The sequence below is a fragment of the Lissotriton helveticus genome, chromosome 11 (genome assembly GCF_964261635.1).
Source record: "Lissotriton helveticus chromosome 11, aLisHel1.1, whole genome shotgun sequence".
NCBI lineage: Eukaryota > Metazoa > Chordata > Amphibia > Caudata > Salamandridae > Lissotriton > Lissotriton helveticus.
The window spans coordinates 581,789,270-581,813,206 of NC_136072.1; positions in this window are offsets into that span (position 1 = coordinate 581,789,270).

Genomic DNA, 23,937 nt, shown 5'->3' on the forward strand with positions numbered 1-23,937 from the left:
TGGAAACACTGAGAAAACACCACTGAAATCCACTAAAATAAACAATGAAAACTGGACAGGCTATTTATGACTGATGTTCTTGTCCAGCATCACTTAAATTGACTGGACCCAGAAGTGTAAACCAGCAAGACAGCCAACTACATGGCTGTGAATCTGCTATAGTAATGTATCTGTTTAATATGGTGAAGTCTCAACTGACTCTTGGGTTTGACTATCTGAAGCGCTGTCTTCCTCCTGGACTGTCCAGCATGCTTGTTGTGGAATCATTTGGAGTCATTGCTGCTCAATTAGTCTGCAGTAGTGTGGGATTGGCTCTGGGCCCAGGCTGATAATAGTGTTTGTACGTTTCTGAGTGAAGGTGTATTTGAGTCAGCAGCTTATTGCCAGCTCCCTTTTATGAGTAATTCTGGTCTGGGAGATTGTTCTGGGGGAGCTAAAATGACAGAAGCTACTGTACATTTCATCTGTATCCTCAATTGCCCTAGAATCCAGTTGGTGCAAGGGGTTGCAGATAGGGACACTTTTGCCATGTCTGTTGATCAGTTGCGGGGCTAGTCCGAGCTTCCTAAAGTTCTTATGACAGGGGTGTTTTGTTTGACTGCACATGTTTTTTATGGAGTCTCTCATTAAACTGGTCTTCAAGTTTGCTCAATGCTGTTCTGCCCTTCTGCACTAGAGTTCAGGAGGTATAGGGGACGATTATATATTGTTTATCCTTGGGTATACTGTACATATCCCTACTAATCACAACACAAGGAGGGAGGTACCCTTGGGACCGTTTAGGGGACCGGGTAGAAAGTATACAGAAACAAGCAAAAGTCCCTACTTGGTGGGGATATACCCTGGGGCGTAGAATAACCTGACCGAACGGCTTTAGGGGTTATCTATGCTCACACAACTGGAAATATATCAACATAACATCATCTTATCATACAAATGGCGGCCAATAGTCAGTGTAGGGACCCTATCTATATACACACACAACAGTTAAAAGACTGTAATCATTACCAGTGAGAAATCAACAATTTATTAAAAAGTCATACATAATCATTTGCAACACAAAAACATTGCACAATAAAATACACAATTAAAAAAAAACAAAGGTCGACGCGGCGTTTCGGTGTCTTTTGATTGATGATGACACCTTCTTCAGGACAGGTTTTTTTTGTTAAAAGTATCTCAACAATTAAGGGAGATATGAAGCATATGTGCTCTCTTACAAATGCAGATTATTTTATCTTTATTCTGCCATTTGCGAGTTTTTCTTCATTGGCGGAATTATCTCAAATAGTTAATCCACCTGAATTTAAAATTTCATATATATGGTCTTTGCTGTATCTGGGGCGACCACCGTCTATCTTTTAGGCTTTAACCACACGTCACTTTTGTAGTGGTATCTATGCAGCGGTCCAATTTTTCATTTGTAGGTAGGGCGTACGTTTGCTACTTTTCGTTTTCATCTACCGGATACAGCTTGAGGAAGCTGTATCCGGAACAAGGCGACAGGGAGGCCGACATTCACCAAAAAGGTGTAGAAAACTTTAAGACACCTCCAAATGAAGGACAAAACAAGCTGGTAGATGAAAACGAAAAGTAGCAAACGTACGCCCTACCTACAAATGAAAAATTGGACCGCTGCATAGATACCACTACAAAAGTGACGTGTGGTTAAAGCCTAAAAGATAGACGGTGGTCGCCCCAGATACAGCAAAGACCATATATATGAAATTTTAAATTCAGGTGGATTAACTATTTGAGATAATTCCGCCAATGAAGAAAAACTCGCAAATGGCAGAATAAAGATAAAATAATCTGCATTTGTAAGAGAGCACATATGCTTCATATCTCCCTTAATTGTTGAGATACTTTTAACAAAAAAACCCTGTCCTGAAGAAGGTGTCATCATCAATCAAAAGACACCGAAACGCCGCGTCGACCTTTGTTTTTTTTTAATTGTGTATTTTATTGTGCAATGTTTTTGTGTTGCAAATGATTATGTATGACTTTTTAATAAATTGTTGATTTCTCACTGGTAATGATTACAGTCTTTTAACTGTTGTGTGTGTATATAGATAGGGTCCCTACACTGACTATTGGCCGCCATTTGTATGATAAGATGATGTTATGTTGATATATTTCCAGTTGTGTGAGCATAGATAACCCCTAAAGCCGTTCGGTCAGGTTATTCTACGCCCCAGGGTATATCCCCACCAAGTAGGGACTTTTGCTTGTTTCTGTATACATATCCCTACTAACCCCACCTCCCTCCCAAGTTGCTAGGAAAAGTCAGGAGAGAGCAGGCGTTGGTGACCGAGACTGTTCCTGGTTATTCTCACTCTTTAGTTTAATTTACTTCAGATTGTGGTGGATGGTCCAAATAAGGTGGCAATTGTAAGTTTTCTGCCATCTCTGCTCACTCTTTCCCTTCTTCTGTCTCTTCTGCTTGTCAGCCTAAAGGCTGAGGCAGGGCTGCAGTGATGCTCTTCCCACACCTGTACATGGGGAATACTGGTTTTTATTCCTATTCACATCTCTGAAGTTAGTGCCAGGGAGGAGCTCCTCTTGGAACCTAGATTATTGGTTTTGTAAAGAAGTATATGTCTTTCAAATTATGTCTCCACTTGGTGGACTTGCTGAAGTCACTCTGTAGTACAGTAAGCATTCATTCAAACCTTCGGGGAACCTTGAGTTTGGAGGACGAAATCGAAGCCTTAGGTGCTCTGTCTCAGGGAAAGGGTTCATCTGAGCATCCTGCTACTAAGTCTTTGATCTTGAGTTGGTGACTGGCCTTTGGTGTACCTCAATATTGTACAGGCCCTCCTTTGAATCCTAGAGAAAAATATACCAGTACGTTCTGACTGACTCTTTCCTGCAAGATATTTTAGATAGATTTTTAGATGGCCTGGATCAGTACTTTGTATTTGAGTCAGAGCCTCAGTTTGATGCACATACGGAGATTGAGCTGCCTGTGTCTTAATCTTAGTGCTTACAAAGAGAAGTATATTGCCTAGATGTGCAAGGGTCTGCATGATCTTTAGCTTATGTATCTACCCCCGTTGTGTTTAAGGAACACACTGTCAGGAAAACAAGAGTATGGTAACAGTATGTCCCACAGAAGTAAGTGAAACTCTAGCTCCTGGGGGTCAGACTACAGAGTAACCGTCCTCTTTCACTTTGATGGAAGCAATGTTGTTGTCTGTGGGCTCGTGACTACACTGCTTCCCATTAAAGGCCTCCCACATGCAGCAGGATGTCTCATCAGAGGGCTAAAGATGTTTCAGTGTATTACTCCAACCCCGATGGAATTACATTGGTTCCCCTCCAAGCGCATCTCATTTACAAGATACGCTGCATCACATTCAAGGCCACCAGAACCTGCACCTCTTGAAAACTGGAAGAGAAATTGACTACCCTGGGTGGACAGCACCACACCCAAAGCCAGACTACAAACAACAAACTGCTAAAAAAAAACAAAAGATAAGCCATCCTCATTACTACTCCAAGGATCTGGAACATGCCCATTAAACACCAATGCCCCAAATCCGTATACAATTTAGAAAGAAGCTGAACACCTGCCACTTCTGAGATCACTGCATCTCCACATGATAGGCTTCACCAGCTACTTGTTAAGCTCTGTTGCTAAGTTTGCGCCTTAGCAAATTCCTAGAGTTACATCCACTACAAATGGCTATCACTGGTGTATTTGACTGTGAAGGTATTCTGACCATGTAGTGTTCAGGATCACTTAATAAGTGATAGATTTAGGGTGCTTTCTTTGGAAGAAATTTGAATGGCTGACACATGGGTATTGACATCTACTTTCATAGCCCAATATGTAGTGTGAGGGTCCTGAGGAGGGGCCATGGGTCTCGTATTTGTCTGACTCTCATTCTTCAATCGTTGCACTAGCTATGAAGCGTGTAAATTCCATTTCTGTATTGATTCTGTACTCCTGATCAATGTAGTTGCTTGGATATATTTCAAAACAGCAATGACTGGAATAAGTAAAAGAGAAAGGGGAATAATGTTTTGATTAGGACAAAACTGGTGTTGTGAATCTATCTAGGACCCTAATTAGATATCCCCGATTCATGCCCTTATGTGGTTATAACAAAACATATCCTTATAAAGGCATAAGAATCATGTCCATATTTAGTCATAGCCAATGCAGTCCAAATACGGCAAGGCTACTCCCATAGACTCCTAGAAAGTACAACGCGTTCTTTAAACAAACCAAGCCTCCAGCAGCCCGGGAAATCCCCCTGCTTTTGTTTTGATTTGAACAAGAACTCCTGAAATCCAGAAAGAACTGTTAGTTCTTAGTGATGTCTTATGTCCAACCTTACGTCAAACCCGGCACCTTCCAGGTATAAATATACCAACGTTGCCTTAAGCAAACACACGGTGGTTTGGAGCAGAGGGCTACCTACTTGCCCGACGCCCAGCTGATGCAAGTGCCGAAGGAAGCCGACCCTCCCATTTGACGCACCGAGAGAGACGCTGTCTTTTCTCCAGCCGAGAAATTCCAGCTCCGGTGTTTCCAGTCACCCTTGCGGGTTGCTGGGAGATCGAGTCCCGAGAGAGAGATACAAGACCTCCTTCATTCTAGAACCAAGGTACGGAGCTGATTAAAACCTTAATAGAATTCTTGATTCAGATTCTTGGCAAAAACCAACTTAACTTAAACTGCAACTTACTTACTCCTTCCCATGTATTAGGCTTAGGTCAGGTACACCGGGGTAGGCGTATCTTAGAAGCACCAGTTTAGTACGTTAGTCAATGTTTTTATGTATGTATATATTTTATCCATTTTGAAGTATCATATGGCTCAGAAACCATATCAATGCTTTTATAGTATTATTTTATAATACTCCTTTTACTGTACGCACTTTACTTTACAATAAGTATTGCATTTGTGGCAACTCATTTCTCTTGCATGAGAAAGAAGACTGCTCAATAAATAACACCTTTTATTGAAAATGCCCGTCTCTCTATTTCTCTGCACTCCTGGTGGAATTAAGCATGCATGATTGACTAAGTGAAATAGCTGTCTATTGTTTTCACACGACTCTAGAGATATACTCTTTATTCTGAGGGAGCAAAGTTGTCATGTTTATGCGGTTGTCAGAAACTAATCCCTTCTTGTCTAATCAGGAAAGTTAACTCCTTCCTGAACATTCGAGAAAGTTTCTAGTGACCTCTGAGCTAGCTGGCAAACCTAATTAAGTCTAACATAGTCAGTAGAGACCTAGATGACCTCAGTCCTACGTCTAAACTGCTGTTTATGTTATTTCAATGCGCAGAGCCTATTGGGAATATAAGAACTACACTACATGGCGCCCAACGTTTGATAAGGCGACAATCTAACGCAAGACACTAGAGTAACTCAGTCGTGCTTTTCACACAGACCCCTTTTTCCCGTAAAAACTCCAAAAGACGTCTGGAGTGGGTAAAAGGTTAATATCCGCCGGAACTTAGTAGGAAGATATTCCTATGTATTAGTTTTTGGTTTAGTCAACGTTGAAGGATACAGTGTTCCAAAATATTGTGCACCTAATCTTTGTTTCCTTGAAACTTGATCTGCAATAAAAAACTTTGTTAGTAAAAAATGACGGAAAGTGACGAAGAAAGGGAGAGAGCTAGAATAGCAGCTCGACTCCTAGCGGATGACACAAGTCTCCGAGATGAAGACCTGAATGCTATAATCATTCCGGTCAATGTAAGAAGAACTATAACTCTTAAACTTATAGAAAATGGACTATCACCAAGAGGTGGTACAGTCATATTTGTGGTAGAGGCCTATGAATATCGGCAGACAGAGGTATTCTATTCATGGATACATTTTCCAGCAGCAATCGCTGTGACACAAGACTTCCACTATTACAAAATAGAGGAACCTCCGGATGAATGCGCTTCTTTCGTGGACGTTGAAATTTCACTAACATACCAAGAGCACCTGCTCTGGTTTAATGGCGCCCTAAAACATCAAAATCACATTACCAGGCTCGGTCCACTAGGTAGACCAGGGTCCACATGGCCGGTTCTAGCCAGCTACACACCACATCCCGACATTGAAAAAATGCCAGACCGGAAACTTTTAGCTCAGCTAAAACTACTGATTAAAATACATAGACAATTGGTCCAATATGTCATGCGGACTTCAACAGTCCAACCAGCAATAAAAATTCCACAGCACACCCCTCACCAGGGGAATACAAATAAAATCACACCTCAGAATATACAATCAGCCATTGGCAAAATACCTGCAAAACGGGAACAAATTCCATTCTGGTTAGCTCAAAAAATCACTCAAATAGAGGCAGTATTTCCTGATACTACACCTCATGAGAAACACAGAATTCTGACTATCTGCCTTCCAATGGGGATCGCACCACATGTGGAGGACTGTGACGCTTGGGGCACAGTTTTTGCTTCGATCTACACAAAAACACATGGTGTTCCGTCCATGGCGGTTATACCAGACGTATTAAGACCGATTCAAAATGAATACGGTCCCGAACCTGCTTTAACTCTAGGTATGAAATTACTAAAAGACTTCAAGCAGGTCTCGGCTATATTATTAGCCAACATAAAAGGAGAAGCAGCATCTGTGGCGATCCGCCAGAAATTGAAAGAAACAGATATAGCAGAACAACCTTTTGAACTTGCCAGAATCATAGAAAAATCCTATGAAGAACTAGGAAGAGATAGTTTGGGTGGGAAACCAGTAAAACCCCAACTAACTGAAAATCCTGAAAAAACCTTTATTAAAAATAATCTGAACACTCCAAAAAAGAGTTGGGAGGGTAATAAACAATCCACTCCCAGAGAAAAACGGTTTCAGTCCAGAGGAAGGTCTCCTCAACGGAGAGATAGATCTCCAGAACGAGGAAGCAAGTCTCCCCAGAGGGAGCCCTCTGAGAAAAGATACAACCTTAGAAATAGGGATAGATTGAGAAAACCTGACTGATATCAAGATATTGATACACGTCCCTCTCGATCTTTTCAGAATTCCTCACAGAAATCGGAAAGAAGAGGACGGTCAGAACACAAGGAAGAGCACGTCAAGTCCAAAGACAAGGAACCTGCTCATCAAAGTAAAAAATTACAATTTACAAAGAAGAAGGTAGCTAGTATTAAAATAAAACATGCCGAGGATACTGAGGACACAACTGAAAAACGGAGAGTGGGCCCAGACAATGCTAGACAGCGCAGCAGAAGTAACCATAGCTCGCAAGATCCTGATGAATCTTCTGGAGACAGTGGACACGAATGAATACATTCAGGTGGAAACTGCAGACACCAGAGTTAGCAAACCCCATAAATTATATGAAATAACATTGCGTATAGAGGGGCACAAAACTAGGAAAATAAAGAGTCTCTTTTGGGATAACCTTTCGAAAGGCTATGACATCCTGTTAGCTGAAAAAGACTGCCCACCAGAGTTTGTCAGAGAGTGCCCACATGGCGAAGAAATGATTATGCCTGCCTTCTCAAATCATATTCCAATTCATAAAAAATACACATTTGCAAGAAAATGGGCAGTGGCCCAAGCTCCTGCATTATATAAAAATCATGTAGGATGGGATGAGGATTCTCCTCCCCACAAAATCCAGTTAAAAAGTCAACCTACTGCACAAAGGCAGTATCCTGTTAAGCAAGAAGCTAAACAACAAGTTAGGGAGATCTTAGATCAACTTGAATATCAGGGGGTGATTGAAACATGCACCTCACAAATGAACAATCCTTTGTTTCCTGTCTCCAAGCCAGACGATTCATATCATCTAGTTTTGGACTACAGACACTTAAACTCCTGTTGCAAAACATTTGCAGTACAAAACTCACACAGTGCAGCACTAATGAATAACATCGTGCGCAAAAACGACATTAGATATCTCAAATGGCTTCTTTTGTCAAAACATTGCACCTGAAAGCAGGTATTTGCCTGCTTTCTCAACAATGGGGTCGCAAAAACAATTCTGTCGACTCCCACAGGGATTCAAGAACAGCCCAGGATTATTCTCAGAAAGGGTAACAGAGTTACTACAAATATATGATGATAAGGCATTATCTTATGTCGATGACATCTATCTAACAGATGACGACCTGGAGACACACTTCAAAACAGTGAACACCATAATACTTGGGTTCGCAGCTGAAGGGTATAAATTCAACTTTAAAAAGTCACGAATTGCTCACCTAACTGTCCTGTTTTTAGGATATGAATTATCAAGTGAAGGCAAAAGCCTAGCGGACAACTTCTTAGAGAAGTGTGCTGTACTCCAAGCACCAAAAACGCTGAAGAATTTACAATCAATACTAGGTTTCCTGAATTTCGGAAGAACATACATTCTAAATTATACAGAGAGGGTTAAACCTCGCTAGGAATTAATAAAACCTGATTTCAAACAAATCAATTGGACTCAGAGACACACAGAAATTTTAAGATCATTACAAACAGACATGTTAACTAAAACAAAACTGCAAACACGCGCAAATGAACGCAACCTTGTAATCCGAATCATCCCAGGAAAATGCGGATTCACGTACCTGACCTCTAATGAGGGAGAAATGGTACCAATAGCTTATAAATCACACTTGTACACACAAGCAGAAATGAAATTCAGTTCTACTGAAAAAATTCTAACTGCGGTTCAAACTGCTGTAGCAAAAGAAAGAGCCCTAGTCCAAGGGAGAAACATATCTGTTTTAACAGCAGAATCAGCCCTTGAGGCAGTAACAAGACCACGCAATCCGAATGCTGTGGCATTAGATCCAAAATGGATACAATGGGAAAATTCTCTTGCTGCAGAAGACGTGAAACACGCTTTTGATCCGAAAATGAAAAAACTAGAAAATCTAGAATACGAACATGAGTATCCTCTGTCAATCGAAATTCTGCCTCTCGAACAGTACACCTGTGTAATCTACATGGACAGATTTGCACAACACTACGATGTGGATAAAAAATCCTACAATGCAGTGTGCGCGATTGTTAAAGGTCGCTGGCGCTTTGGTAAATTCAGACCGATAATCACAAAAACTGAATCACTCAGAAACTGTACAGCTCAGCGAGCTGAAATAAGATCTTTAAAGATGGCGCTTGAAAATGCCGATCGCGAATTCCCGACACTAATAGTGTGTGATTCGCATTACTGCGTCCAGTCTTACAATAAGAGCATGCAGACCTGTATTCAAAACGGTTACAAAGATGACACAGGTGCCACAATAAAGCATAAAAAGCTCTGGGAACAAGTAGTTCTTTTGCAGAAAGAACTACGAAAGACTCATGTGATACATACACTGAGTCATCAACGTGATGGCGTTCACGTTGCAGGGAATTCATTGGCTAACAGAGCCACAGCGGCAGCGGTTCAACCGACTTCCGTAGTCACAAAAAAGCGTACTAAAAAACAAATAGACGGTGAAACGCTACTAGCAGTAAAAGCCTCAATGAAAGGCGACTATGCGGCGTTACCACTGAATTATCCACTCGGAAATAAATACATAATTGATGCAAACTCCGTTCCTTTTTCTCAAATCCCTGGAGTGGGGGATGGAGTAATTCCAAACATGAACCGGAGGGCTTACTTGATTCAAGAAGCACATATAGGACAGGGTCTGAGGCACCAAGAGATCTTGACTTCTGTAATAGAATTACAATCACAATACTGGTGGCCGGGGATGTGCGTGCAAATTTACAACTTTGCAACTAATTGTCAGAACTGCAATAGAGATTGCAGTGGGGAACCGGACGAGACACCAGCCCAGATACCCTTATTAGAAAGCATTAGGCTATCTATACGCAAAACTCCAGAAGGAAAAAGGCGGTCCCATAATTATTAAGACGAAATTCGACTTAAGATGTAGGCCCCAGCGCTCGGCTGACGCCAGAACTGTTATAAAAGATTTGCGAGTCTTTATCGGCACATATGCAATTGGCATGCTACATTCTGACCAGGGTCCTGCGTTTATCTCTCGAGCTTACAAAGTGGCCATGACCAGCATAGGCATTGCATTGCGGTACTCTTCTCCCTTCCATCCTGAGGGAAATGCGGTAGTGGAAAGAAAAAAACGTGACATAAAGCGATCTATAATGGCGAGGGTATTAGGTTCGGGTGATGGGTGGGTCAAACATCTAACAAGTGTCCAACATAGTCTTAACAATCTGCCAAGAAATTCTCTAAAAGGTATCACTCCTTACGAACTATTGTTCGGCACTAGAATGAAAATCCAGGACTTAGATTGTCAGACTTCTGTGGTGAAAGAAAAAGCCTTTGATATCAAAGATCGTTTGGCTGTTTTACAGGACTTAAATATAACAAGAAGAAGTCTAAGTAACATAAAGTTAAAGCCAACAGCCACTGAAGAAAAACCACCTGTCCCAGCAAGACCTGTCTGGATTCCAAAGATTGGGGATCTGGTCAGAGAAAAGATCGCGGTGAAGAAGGAATTTGGGCCTTCTTACAGAAAAGCAGTACCTGTCTTAGCTGTCAGCGGAACAAGATCAGTAGTACTACCGCCCCTTGCTGGTAAGAAGGAGAACAGAGTTGTATCCATCGACCTGGTAAAACCACAATCATGTGGCCAATAATAAGTAGTAGGCCCAGTGGACTCCCAAGAAATAGCAGAAAACCAAATCTTGCTACAATCTAAGAGGTTCAAACTGAGAGACTAATCACATTTGATAAACCTGCAGTGAATAAAAAAGGACTATGCAACAAAGCCATGGAACTTGTGCCTCTTGAAACCCAAATTGCAACAGTTCGTCAAGAAACACCTGTCTACAACGATGTAGCATCAGACTATGCTAATGAAACAAAGAAAAATGCAAAGACAAATGAAAATCCGGAAGCAATTCCAACAATTGACAGAACTGCACCTGGCTACTTCATCCATTTCGATGACTCTTCTGATGATCCAAGCGAGCATGAAGAAACGCCAGCAACAAAAACTTTCAAAGAAAAAATTACTGAACTTTTTCATCAACTAAAAGAAACATATCTGATTTCACCATGGATTGAATTTTGGATTGTGTTAGGTGTACTTTTCCTCCTACTTTGGCTCATCATGGTTCTATGTTTGAGAAAATTCATTGAAGGAAAATATAGTACAATGGACACAGTAAGTCAGAACATCAACTTGGTCCTAAAGCCTCACAGATCCTATCACATCGAGAAAAGAGAACTGTCATCAGTGAACATCACAGCCAATCCAATACCGGGTGGGGTAGAATGGGACAAAACGGATTATGAAATCTATGGCCCGATTGAGCTCCTGAAATATCCACATCAGTTCAAGGTTTCATTAAGTGACTTTGTGACACCAAGTACTTTCTCTGATGATTGGGACTTTGAAAATATTAATAATATGATGTAAGATTTAGTAATGTCAGCTAAATTCACAGAACATGATTATTTACAGGGTTCATCAAATTATGGAGAAATGTATTGCTATAATCATTTTGGTCATCACAATTTGCATAAATCTGCTCAACCTAGAAATATTTTTACTTATAACCAATGGGAACATTGTCCAACTCCGCCAAAAGACAGCTCGAAAACATTTTATGTGAAATTCCAATACTTCTCAGGGTTTAACAACAGTGATCCAGAAACGTTTTATTTTAAAATGTTAAATAAGACAGGAATGAAAACAATGTTGACAAATACTAAATTGATCTATTCGGAAAAATTTTATGATAAAATGTCTACATTTGGTTTTGAATTTTGGAAAAACAACATTGAAACAAAAACCATCTGGGGTACAAAAGACTAGCAGGTACAAGGTCTAGAAGCATTATTTAGAGCCTGCATGATCCCAGAACAGATAATATTCCTGAATGACACCATTCAGCAAACAACCTGTCTTGGTTTTGCCAAGATAAAAGACTTAAATAAACCGTCTATTTCAAAGCCCATACCTGACAGTAAGAGCACCTCAGATGTGGAGATAGACGTATCCCATATTTTACACCAAAACAGAACAAATCCTGATTGGAAAAAATGGTTGATCTGGCCCACAGACACAAATAACTGTCAAGATAGATTCCTGAACAAAATACAGGGGTTAAAACAGAACAGGCCAGACCCAAGATATTCCCAGAGACAACATCCAGGGATAGTTACAACATACAGTGTAGGGAAACTATGCCTTGAGTTGCTACAAAAATCCACACTGACTGAAATAAAGCAACACTTGACGTTACTTAAAGACGGTGCTGACTTGCGAGATTTCATACTGGAACCTGGCAAACAGCGTCAAAAACATTTCATTTACGCCGGTATATACGCTGCTTACAACGAAGCTTGGAAAGTAACGCAAATTGAAACTGCTGAAAAAAGACGAGAAATTGATCGTATAAATTTGGAAAAATCACTTTCTGTAGTGGACAATGGGTTAACGACTCTGTCCTCCAGAATTTATTCACTGGACAGCATTGTATCATCTGCTATTGATATAATAGAGCAGGACTTGCTAATGTTACAACATGGTCAGTCCCAATTGCGGTCCATTGTACAGCTAGGCTGGACGTTGCAAAACCTGCGTTCAGGCTTCGTGCCATGGCGTCTAATCAACATAACAGCATTATTTTCTATCTCTAACCTTACTGAGAAAACAAATCAGTTTGGCACAAAAAGGAGCAGACTATACGATTCTGAGCATTGAAAAACTTGAGAGATTACCATTGACAATGTCAAAGAGACCTGTCATTGAATGGATAATACACGGACCAATTACAATTCCAATAACAACTTTCCAGGTTAAGTATTGCCAAAAATATATACCAGCAGGCCTGTATGAAAGGTTGGGTAAAGGATACATCAAATCAACCTGGAATTTACCTTATACACACAAATGTTATAGTGAAGGGAAAAAGGACGTATTTCTTAGTGGTAACAATTGTAAAAAATCACTAAGCGTTACACTTCTGTGTCAAGGTATTAACTTGCATGGACCCTGCGAAGGTTCATCAAACAACCTTTCATGTCACCTGCATGGCACTCCTGCAAAACAGATAGAGCCATTTTTCAGACAGCTTTCCAACGGCAGCTACGTTCTAATAAGTGACCACAGCTGTTGTGGCATGGTGCCAGGAAAAGCCTATCTCGTGACAGTTACGTCCAGGGTCATTTGCTGTATGGAAGTATTGTATCCAAACAGCAATCCAGACATGGAGGTGGCAATATGGCCTTCTTTGAATATCTCTTCTATTCGAATTGATACTTTAAGCAGAATGAAGTCTATTCTTTTACAGACAACTGTGCCTTTAACCTCGTCCAAAGAGACGTATGATCTGCAAGTTGCAAGGACAGCGGCAGAGATACATATCCAAGTATCGACAAATTGCCCCGTGCATTTCGTAGAAATGTTAGGTCAAATTTTAAACATGTCTGATACCAGTGGCATCGCACATGTATTTAAGACAATTTTTTCGGGACTGTTAGCACCCTTTGAAACAGTTCTGGGCATTTTCCCAAATTTTGTGCATTCAGTATTCGTCGGCCTGCCTCTTCTTTTGGGACTCGTAGCAGGAATTTTATTTTTGATCCTCCTGCTCCGATATGGCAAGCCAAGCTACAGACAAAACTCCAGCTACAATGGAAGAAATGATCCAAGCAATACGCTACCGAGACCGAATCACTAGAGTCCTCGGATTCGCCCGGCTAAGAGATCTGAATACAACTTAGTTTCTTTCATTCAGACCAATCTGGCAAGATTGCATCTTACCTGTGCTTCGATGTCTGCTATGCGGAGAAGAATGCGTGCTGGACGTCTGTCTTACACTACCATCAGCAGTACCTATGGATATCGATACTTTGCTTGGTTCGGTAACGGCTCATGCAATGTGTTGTCCCCAGCGGCTACCTATTCTGATGACGGCATTCGTTGAGACTTCACCATTACGAGTAGGTGGCGGTGAAGTACGAGATGAAAGCAGCACCACACAGGTACAACCTTCTGTGAGCATTGCTGGTCCAAACATCGATGATGGCAATGATTCTCACATATGCACTATTTCAGCTTTTTCGAACTTGGTCGAACTTTCACCTGATGTTGTAGATCAATTTTTCGCAAGCCTGTCTGATATGATGTTCTCTCCTAACAACGAGGATAACTTTTAAAACAACAAGCACTCAGCGTTCCCTGAACTCTGAATTCGGCCTTCAGTTTTTGATAAACAAAACTACTGAAAACATTTGGAACTATTTTTTGCCCTGAAAGCGAAATTATTTTTTCCACTTCCAAAATATTTACCTTTTTTCTGGCACATGGTACTCTGCTTAAAGTAGAACTATTCTTAGAGAACCGAGCTTCTATTTTTAGAGATACTAGAGACAATATTTTACCTCAGCCTCTAGCACATGTACAGTATTGTATAAATATGTGATGAAATGGTCTTGACCTTCTTTTCTGTATTAAGAGCCATTTCATTAATGTAATTTTCGCAATTCATTCAGCCAATATTTATATATGCATTTCCTGAATGATAACACTGCATGAAAAACGTACAGTATAAATACTCATTTTTCGTGTTATACCATACACCATTTCAAATGCATTTTATGTATTTTGGGGTGGGTTGGAAAACACATGCATCGTTATATGTTTAGTATTGCTTAGTATTTAGTAATGATGGACATTAAACATGGAGTGGGTGTTGTGAATCTATCTAGGACCCTAATTAGATATCACCGATTCATGCCCTTATATGGTTATAACATAACATATCCTTATAAAGGCATAAGAATCATGTCCATATTTAGTCATAGCCAATGCAGTCCAAATACGGCAATGCTACTCCCATAGACTCCTAGAAAGTACAACGCGTTCTTTAAACAAACCAAGCCTCCAGCAGCCCGGGAAATCCCCCTGCTTTTGTTTTGATTTGAACAAGAACTCCTGGAGTCCAGAAAAAACTGTTAGTTCTTAGTGACATCTTATGTCCAACCTTACGTCAAACCCAGCACCTTCCAGGTATAAATATACCAACGTTGCGTTAAGCAAACACACGGTGGTTTGGAGGAGAGCGGCTATCTACTTGCCCGACGCCCAGCTGATGCGAGTGCCGAAGGAAGCCGACCCTCCCATTTGACGCACCAAGAGAGACGCTGCCTATTCTCCAGCCGAGAAATTCCAGCTCTGGTGTTTCCAGTCACCCTTGCGGGTTGCTGGGAGATCGAGTCCCGAGAGGGAGATACAAGACCTCCTTCATTCTAGAACCAAGGTACGGAGCTTATTAAAACCTTAAGAGAATTCTTGATTCAGATTCTTGGCAAAAACCAACTTAACTTAAACTGCAACTTACTTACTCCTGCCCACGTTTTAGGCTTAGGTCAGGTACACCGGGGTAGGCGTATCTTAGAAGCACCAGTTGAGTACGTTAGTCAATGTTTTTATGTATGTATATATTTTATCCATTTTAAAGTATCATATGGCTCAGAAACCATATCAATGCTTTTACAGTATTATTTTATAATACTCCTTTTACTGTACGCACTTTACTTTATAATGAGTATTGCATTTGTGGCAACTCATTTCTCTTGCATGAGAAAGAAGACTGCTCAATAAATAACACCTTTTATTGAAAACGCCCGTCTCTCTATTTCTCTGCACTCCTGGTGAAATTAAGCATGCACGATTGACTGAATGAAATAGCTGGCTATTATTTTCACACGACTCTAGAGATATACTCTTTATTCTGAGGGAGCAAAGTTGTCATGTTTATGCGGTTGTCAGAAACTAATCCCTTCTTGTCTAATCAGGAAAGTTAACTCCTTCCTGAACATTCGAGAAAGCTTCTAGTGACCTCTGAGCTAGCTGGCAAACCTAATTAAGTGTAACATAGTCAGTAGAGACCTAGATGACCTCAGTCCTACGTCTAAACTGCTGTTTATGTTATTCCAATGCGCAGAGCCTATTGGGAATATAGGAACTACACTACACTGGATTTGATTTCTTTGTAGCACTAGAGTGCATCGGGAGGTGCCTGGGTCCCGCAATGCTCAATTTTATCACCGCCATCTTGGAAGGGCGGTTTTTTTATGTTATTTTTTTTATATTAGTTACCAGTAGCTGGTCTTCACATGGGAGCCTGTGAGACTCAGCAGGGGTTGCTGGACAGCTGTTCATCTTTACTTTGCCCTCACATTTTTAACTCGCGCAGGGGAACGCTTTAGACCACACCTCCTTAGTCACCTGATGCCAGGCTATAAAGCCAGCCTGTCAGTGCATCTGCGCAGCGGGCGTGCCGCTGGCGAGCTGAAGGCACACCAAAGGCATGCTCGTCTTCGCCCGTCCGAGCTCAGCACCAGCCCCCCTGTTTGGCCTCAGAAACCAAGGGACCAATCACTTACTCAAGTGACACCCTGCTTCTAATCAACTCTTCAGGTAAGCCCTGTATGGGTCCTCAGTTAGACCTTCATTGCTGTGATACAGGTTTTAAATGCCCGGATTGTAATCTCTCTTACTAATTTTCACTGTAAATCACTCATTCCCACTAAATCAATAGATGCACGCACCCCTTAAAAAATCCAAAACTATATGTAACTGTACACTTATCAACGCCAGTTTGCTTATTAAGAATGCATTAGAGTTTGCTTTTTTTATGGAGAGCCAGAATATTGACATGGCCTTTAGCACTGAAACCTGGGCAGATTCAATATCTGACCCAGACCTACTTTCAGCATTACCTGCAATTTCCAGGATATTTAGACACAACTGCCCACTAAACAAGCATTTGCAATGCAATAGGTCTCGCATTAGGAAAGTTTGAGCTATTGGTCTTGTAAATGACAATTTTTTTATTTATGTGTTGCTTTAGAAACTAGCGAAATTAATAGCTTTGTCATTTACAATGCCAATACTTTTAACTTTTGCAAATGTGACATCTATAGCATTTGTAATACATGTTTTGTATTTACGTGACTTAGATGTATTGATATTACAAATAACAATGGCTTTTAATTTTTTTAAATAATTAATACTTAAATAGGTTATTGTAATTTATAATGGCAATAGCTTAAACTTTTGTAAATAACTTTTGTGAAGATTATGTTCAATGTATTTTATTGTGACGGAAATCCTAGAACAGAAGTGAAATATTAACATCTTTTTGTGACATTTGTAATAAAGCTTGAAACATTGAGAGAACATATTTGAACCAGTTGTTGTTGAATGGTTGCACAGATTGATGCTGTGGGGGCGCTGAGTGATGTTGTGGTGGCGACGAGTGATGCTGTGGCGTTCAGTGATGCTGTGGTAGCGCATAGTGATGTTGTAGTAGCGCATAGTGATGTTGTGGTGCCCCTGAGTGATGCCGTGGTGCCCCTGAGTGATGCTGTGGTGGTGCAATAGATAGATAGAGGGAGGGCGATAGATAGATAGAGTGAGGACGATAGATTGATAGATAGATACATAGAGTGAGGGCGATAGATAGATAGACAGAGTGAGGGTGAACGATAGATAGAGTGATGGCGATAGATAGAGTGAGTGCGATAGATAGAGTGAGAGTGATAGATATACAGATAGAGTGAGGGCAATAAATAGATAGCTAGAGGGCGATAGATAGATAGATAGAGGGCGATCGATAGATAGAGGGCGATAGATAGATAGATAGAGTGATGGCGATAGATAGATAGATAGAGTGAGGGCGATGTAACGACACGGTAATTTTATTCTATTTTTAGACTGGTGGTTACTATCATCCACTAACATTTCAGTCTTAGTTGCATTTGCGTTCATTTGTAGGGCTTACCTATGTGCTTTGACAAGGTTTAGTTCCTTTTATCGTTTCCGTGGGCCTATAGGCCCGAAAGCTAGAGAGAAGCCATTTTGTGCTTCTGCCTCGACTGTCCGAGGCGTTTGCAGGGTAAAGGTAATGTTTAGAGATTAGCCTGTTTTCTGCTAGTAAGAAACCGGTCAAGACTGGCCCTTATCGGAGGAATGTATTTGTCTCCCCGGTTCTAGACGCAATACGCAGGTGGCCACTGTGGAAGGCGAAGGGAGCCGGGGACTGGTACAGGAATTTGGTGGGAGTCGGCCTAATACCGGAATTTTCCATAGAGAAAGAGAGCTCTATATTATCAAAGAGCGAGCAGTGAGATGAGAGAAAGTAACGTGTGGAGTAGACAGAAGAAGTTGGTCCGAAGGCTGGTGCCGAGAGACTGATACCATCAGCTAATTGAAATCCTGAGACGAGGAAGGAAGGTGATCAAGGGTCCCGTAGTGATATCATACGGGAGTGGCAGAGACTGAGTCCAGAAGAGGGTTCGAGTATTTCGGAACCATGGCAGTGTAGACGAGGCGTAGCGGTGCAGACCTGTATTCGTGAGCCATAGAGGGAGAGCAGAGTCCCGAGCCTATTGAAGACAAGGAGAAAGAGAGAGGGATCAGCTCCGCTGCTGAGATGGAAAGACACACATCCAAGGTGAGGCGTTCTGAGTTAGTGTAGAATTCATCTAATCACTTATTTTGCCCCCTTTTAGGTTATAGGTAGCGACTAAGCTAAATCATGTTTGTTTGGCTCATTCTGTCATGCTTAATTCTAGAATAAAGACTTAATGGTAAATATCTTTGAATGTTGTTTTTATGAATGAGATTAACCTTTCCTTTTAACCAGGTTCTGACATACAGAAGGATGGGATATGCCCTTCTGAAAAGGTAACTGAGATGGGGGAGAGTGTGAATTTCATTTGGGAAATAACTTTTAAAGGTGAACCCCCATTAGAGTAGATCGTCGGGTGACGTTAAAGAATCGTCGTGTGACGTTAAAGATAAAAGTCGGGAGACTATAAAGAATCGTCGGATGACGTTAAAGAATCGTCGGGTGACGTTAAAGAATCGTCGGGTGACCTTAAAGATAAAAGTCGGAAGACTATAAAGAATCGTCGGGTGACGTTAAAGAATTGTCAGGTGGCGTTAAAGAATCGTCGGGTGACGTTAAAGATAAAAGTCGGGAGACTATAAAGAATCGTCGGGTGACGTTAAAGAATCGTCGGGTGACGTTAAAGAATCGTCGGGTGACGTTAAAGATAAAAGTCGGGAGACTATAAAGAATCGTCTGCTGACGTTAAAGATAAAAGTCGGGAGACTATAAAGAATCGTCGGGTGACGTTAAAGATAAAAGTCGGGAGACTATAAAGAATATAAGATGAGGTAATTATAGGATAAGATATGGAATCCATTAGATGTTAGTGGTATCTTTGAATGTACAGGTGTAATCCTGCTTCCCTCGGGATCGGGTAACTCAGTCGAAACCTACACACCGCACCTGTTAACTCACAAATGAGGTGCCAGACCGATAGGTGAAGTAAACAAGCTCTTTATTCAGGCTTGTTTAATGGCCAAATCATAAGCAAAGCAAGAGAGTACTAAAGTTCGGGATAGTGTCTAACCGTCCTCTGCAATGATGCTAGTCCTAGCACCTTCCAACAGAGGACCCCGTGCTAAATAATGGCCGAAAATGCCACTCGATGCGTCTATCCACGTTATGGTTATTGCGTAATCGTCCTCCTCATGCGTGTCAGTCCTGACACGTGTCCAACGGAGGGCAAACGCAAAGGACGTCCTCCACACTCGATAACCCTCGAGCGGGGACTGGCCACAGGTCACAGCAAGGGACCTTGTCCTGTTAACTCGATACCCTCGAGCGGGGACAGGCCACAGGTCACGTCAACGGACCTTCTGCTCGATACCCTCGAGCGGGGACTGGCCACAGGTCACAGCAAGGGACTTTGTCCTGTAAACTCGATACCCTCGAGCGGGGACTGGCCACAGGTCACGTCCAAGGACCTTCTGCTCGATACCCTCGAGCGGGTACTGACGTATGTTCTAAAAGGACCGGAGTCCACGAGCTCGAACCCTCGAGCGGGGACTGGCGTAAGTATCTGAAGGACCGTTGTCCTTTATGCTCGAGAACCCTCGAGCGGGGACTGACAAGGGGTCGGAGCCGACCGGAGTTCAATTAAGTACCACCGAGCGTAAAGCGGAGCCCCGCTGACACGGACTCGGGCATCAGTTGTTCCTCACCGTAAACTCCCGACTCCTGTCCCAAAGCCGCCGAATACCACGGAGCTCACCTTCCGCTTGGCAGCCTCTCCGTACTCGCGGTGAATGTTCAAAATATTCGACGCCTACTGCTGGCGTCCGGGTTGCTTAAATGGGTACGCCCTCTCAGCGGGACTGTCTCGCACTGCCTTCTGGGGATTGTAGTTCGGGCGGGCTTGCTTCTGGTTTATGTAGTTCTCCTCTCTTGTTTCCTACTTGACTCCGACGCTTGTCTTAACAATACAACCCTCTCCCGTCAGGGCCACCAGCCGGGCCGGGCTTGGTCGGGTACTTCCTGTGAAATGCCGCCAACAACTGCGGAGCACAGATCCCGGCTACGGGCTCCCATGAGTTCACTTCCTGCCCGTACCCCTTCCAAGCAACCAGGTACCACAGCTTGCCTCTTCTCCAACGGGAATCCCTGATGCAGTGTACAGTGTACTCCTTCTCCCCGTCCACCAACACCGGAGGAGGCGCGATGTGTTTGGGCTTCAAGGAGGGTTTGAGCAACGAAACATGGAACACAGGGTGAATCCGGAGATTGTCAGGCAACTCCAACCTTACGTTCACTGGGCTTATGCAGTCCTTGATGCGGTAAGGCCCTATGAAGCGGGGATGGAAAATGCTGTGTTTACGGAACCGTAGGTTCCTGGATGATACCCAGACGTAATCCCCAGCTTGATACAGCGGGCCTGGTCGCCTTCTTTTATCCGCCGTGGTTTTATATCTCTTCTTGGCCTCCTCCAAGCACTTCTTTGCTTTTTCCACGGTCTCCCTGTAATGTGCCACCCTCTTGGCTGTTTCAGGTACTCCCGACGTCGACGAGGTGTGCGACAATGGGATGAATCGGGGATGGTGCCCATAGTTGCTGTAGAAAGGTGACACCTTGGTTGAGGCGTGTGTGGCGTTGTTGTACGCGACTTCTGCAAGCCACAACAGGTCCACCCACTCTTCCTTTCCTTGATCTATGTAACAGCGGAGGTATTGCTTCAGGGTTTGATTAAGACGTTCCGTCTGACCGTCTGTTTGCGGATGGTAGCTGGTTGATAACGCTGATGTGACATGGAGTGCTGAACACCAGGTCTTCCAGAACCTTGCCGTGAACTGCGATCCCCTGTCTGAAACGATAACGCTGGGAAGGCCATGAGCCCTTACTACCTCTTTCAGAAGTACGACCGCCAATTGTCCGGCCGTGGGTACACCCTTACAGGCGATGAAGCGACCCATCTTGGTTAAATAGTCGACGACCACCAGTATAGCAGTACATCCCTTGTCCCTGGGCAACCCCACAACGAAATCCATGGAGATGCAATCCCATGGCCTGGTGGGAGTTGGCAGTGGAAGCAGCATTCCCTGTGGGCGTCGATGATCCGATTTCATGGCGGAGCAGGTCACACAGGCCATGATCCAATTCCTCACATCCGCCCTCAACATAGGCCACCAGAACTGACGTAATGCGTAGTCGACCGTCTTCTCCAGTCCGAAGTGTCCTGCACTGGCCGACTCATGGCACCACCCGAACACCTGTTTCTGTAACCGTGCGGTAGGCACCAATACACGTCCTCCCTTAACCAGAATGCCGTCGCGTACCTGCCATTCCTCGTGTCTACGCAACCAGGCTTTCCATCGAAAGGTGTTGACTCCTTTCTGAAAGTCGCGTAGGAAGTGTCCAGGCTGGATAGCCCCCACCACCTTGCTTGGGTGGATGATGGACTCAACGGTCGGTTGCGGACTCCGCGCATCTGAGGTTTGCCTCGACAATGCGTCGGCCTTCCTGTTTTCTGATCCTGGCCTGTATGTGATGGTGAAATGAAACCCAGAGAAGAATAACATCCACCTCATTTGACGAGGAGACAATTGTCTGGCGGCCGTCATGAACTGAAGGTTCCGATGGTCGGTGTAGACCATCACTACGTGCTTAGCCCCCATCAACAGGTGTCTTCACTCGGAAAAGGCGTCCTTGATGGCCAGAAGTTCCTTTTCGGCAACGTGGTAATTTCTTTCCGCTTGGTTCAATTTGAGGGACATAAACGCAACAGGATGTAGCACCCCCGTCTCTGGTTTCTTCTGCGACAGTATGGCTCCCACCGCCAGGTCGGACGCATCCGCCTCAACCGTGTATTGCTGTTCCGGGTCAGGGTGGGCAAGGACAGGCGCGGATACAAAGGCGTGTTTCAAGGCACGGAATGCCCCCTCCGCTTCTTCAGACCAATGGAACTTCACCGACTTCCTCAATAGGTGTGTAATGGGCGTTACTAGCCCAGAGAACCCCTCTATGAACCGGCGGTAGAAATTGGCAAAGCCAAGAAAGCTCTGTACGTCCTTGATGTTCCGTGGCGCTGGCCATTCCGTTACCGCTTTCACCTTTCTCTCAGCCATGGTTTGGCCTTCTGGGCTCAACATGACCCCCAGGAATTCCACAGATGTCACGTGGAAGTCGCATTTGCTGAGCTTGCAATAAAGCGAATTGTCTCTGAGGATTTGTAGTACTGAGGCCACATGTATCACGTGTTCTTCTGTGGTGTCCGAATAAATCAAGATGTCGTCTATGTACATGACTACGTATACATCCAGGATGTCTCTCAGCACATCGTTCAAAAAGAACTGGAACGCGGCAGGGGCGTTACATAGCCCAAAGGGCATGACTCTATACTCATACAGGCCAAACCTCGTTTTGAAGACCGTCTTCCACTCGTCTCCGCGACGCATGCGGACCAGATGGTATGCCCCTTTCAAATCAGGTTTGGTGTATACATGGGCCTTCTTTACTTGTTCCAGGAGCTCGTTGATGAGAGGCAACGGGTACCGGTTCTTAATCGTGATGGCGTTAAGCGCCCGGAAATCCACACAAGCGTGCAGTTCCCCATTAGCCTTAGGGATGAAGAACAGAGGCGAGGCCGCAGGGGATTTTGAAGGCCTGATGAAGCCTAGGCGAAGCATCTTATCCAGGTACGCCCGGAGGTGGATGTTTTCGGGCTCGGATAAGGCATACAACCTACCGCCTGGTATCGTTGCTCCTGGGACCAGGTCTATTTGACAGTCGTATACCCTATGTGGCGGGAGTGTTTCCGCTTGGTTGTCATCGAACACGTCCACGTACCCCCGATAGGCTTCAGGGAGAACCATCTCCTTTTCAGCTGCTGTGGCCACTATCCACCCCTGGTCCTCCGGAGCACACTTCTTCTGTGTGCAGACGCTTGAACAGTAAGGGGAGTCCATTCTGAGTTCCTGGGTTTCCCAGTTGATTGAAGGGTTGTGTCTTTTCAGCCACGGTAAGCCTAATATGATCCCATACTGCGGCGCACAGATTATGTTGAAATCCAGAGTCTCTGTGTGTTGAGTCCCGTAGACTACCTCGATATTCCCAGTGTGGTGGCTGATGGGCCCTGAAACCAACCTGCGCCCATCCACAGCAAAGACTTCCTCCGGGACCTCACACTCCTGAAGCGCTACTCCTACGCGATGTGCTTCCCTCTTGTCCATAAACAGCCCCGTGGCCCCAGAGTCTACCATCGCCGAGACCGAAACCCATCGGTTCCGAACCAACAACAGTAAAGGAATGAACAAGTGTCTTTTGCTCTCATAGGAGTGTAGATGAGCAGAAGGGATATAACCATGGCTCCGAGAATCCCCTTCGTGGTTCTGAGAGCTCTTTAGTTTTCCGCCGGCTTGTCCACTGAAGCCGTGGACAAGCGACCGGGACGAGGACGACCAGTCTTGGGTTTTGCAGGGCATTCTCGAACGAAGTGTCCTTTTTTGCCGCAGTACAGACATAGTCCTTGCTTTCTTCGCGACTCTTTCTCAGTGGCCGTGAGGCTAGCTCTAACGGCCCCTATGTCCATGGAGTCCACGCGGGGTGTGGGTGTCGCCTCGGTGATAGCCGTTTGA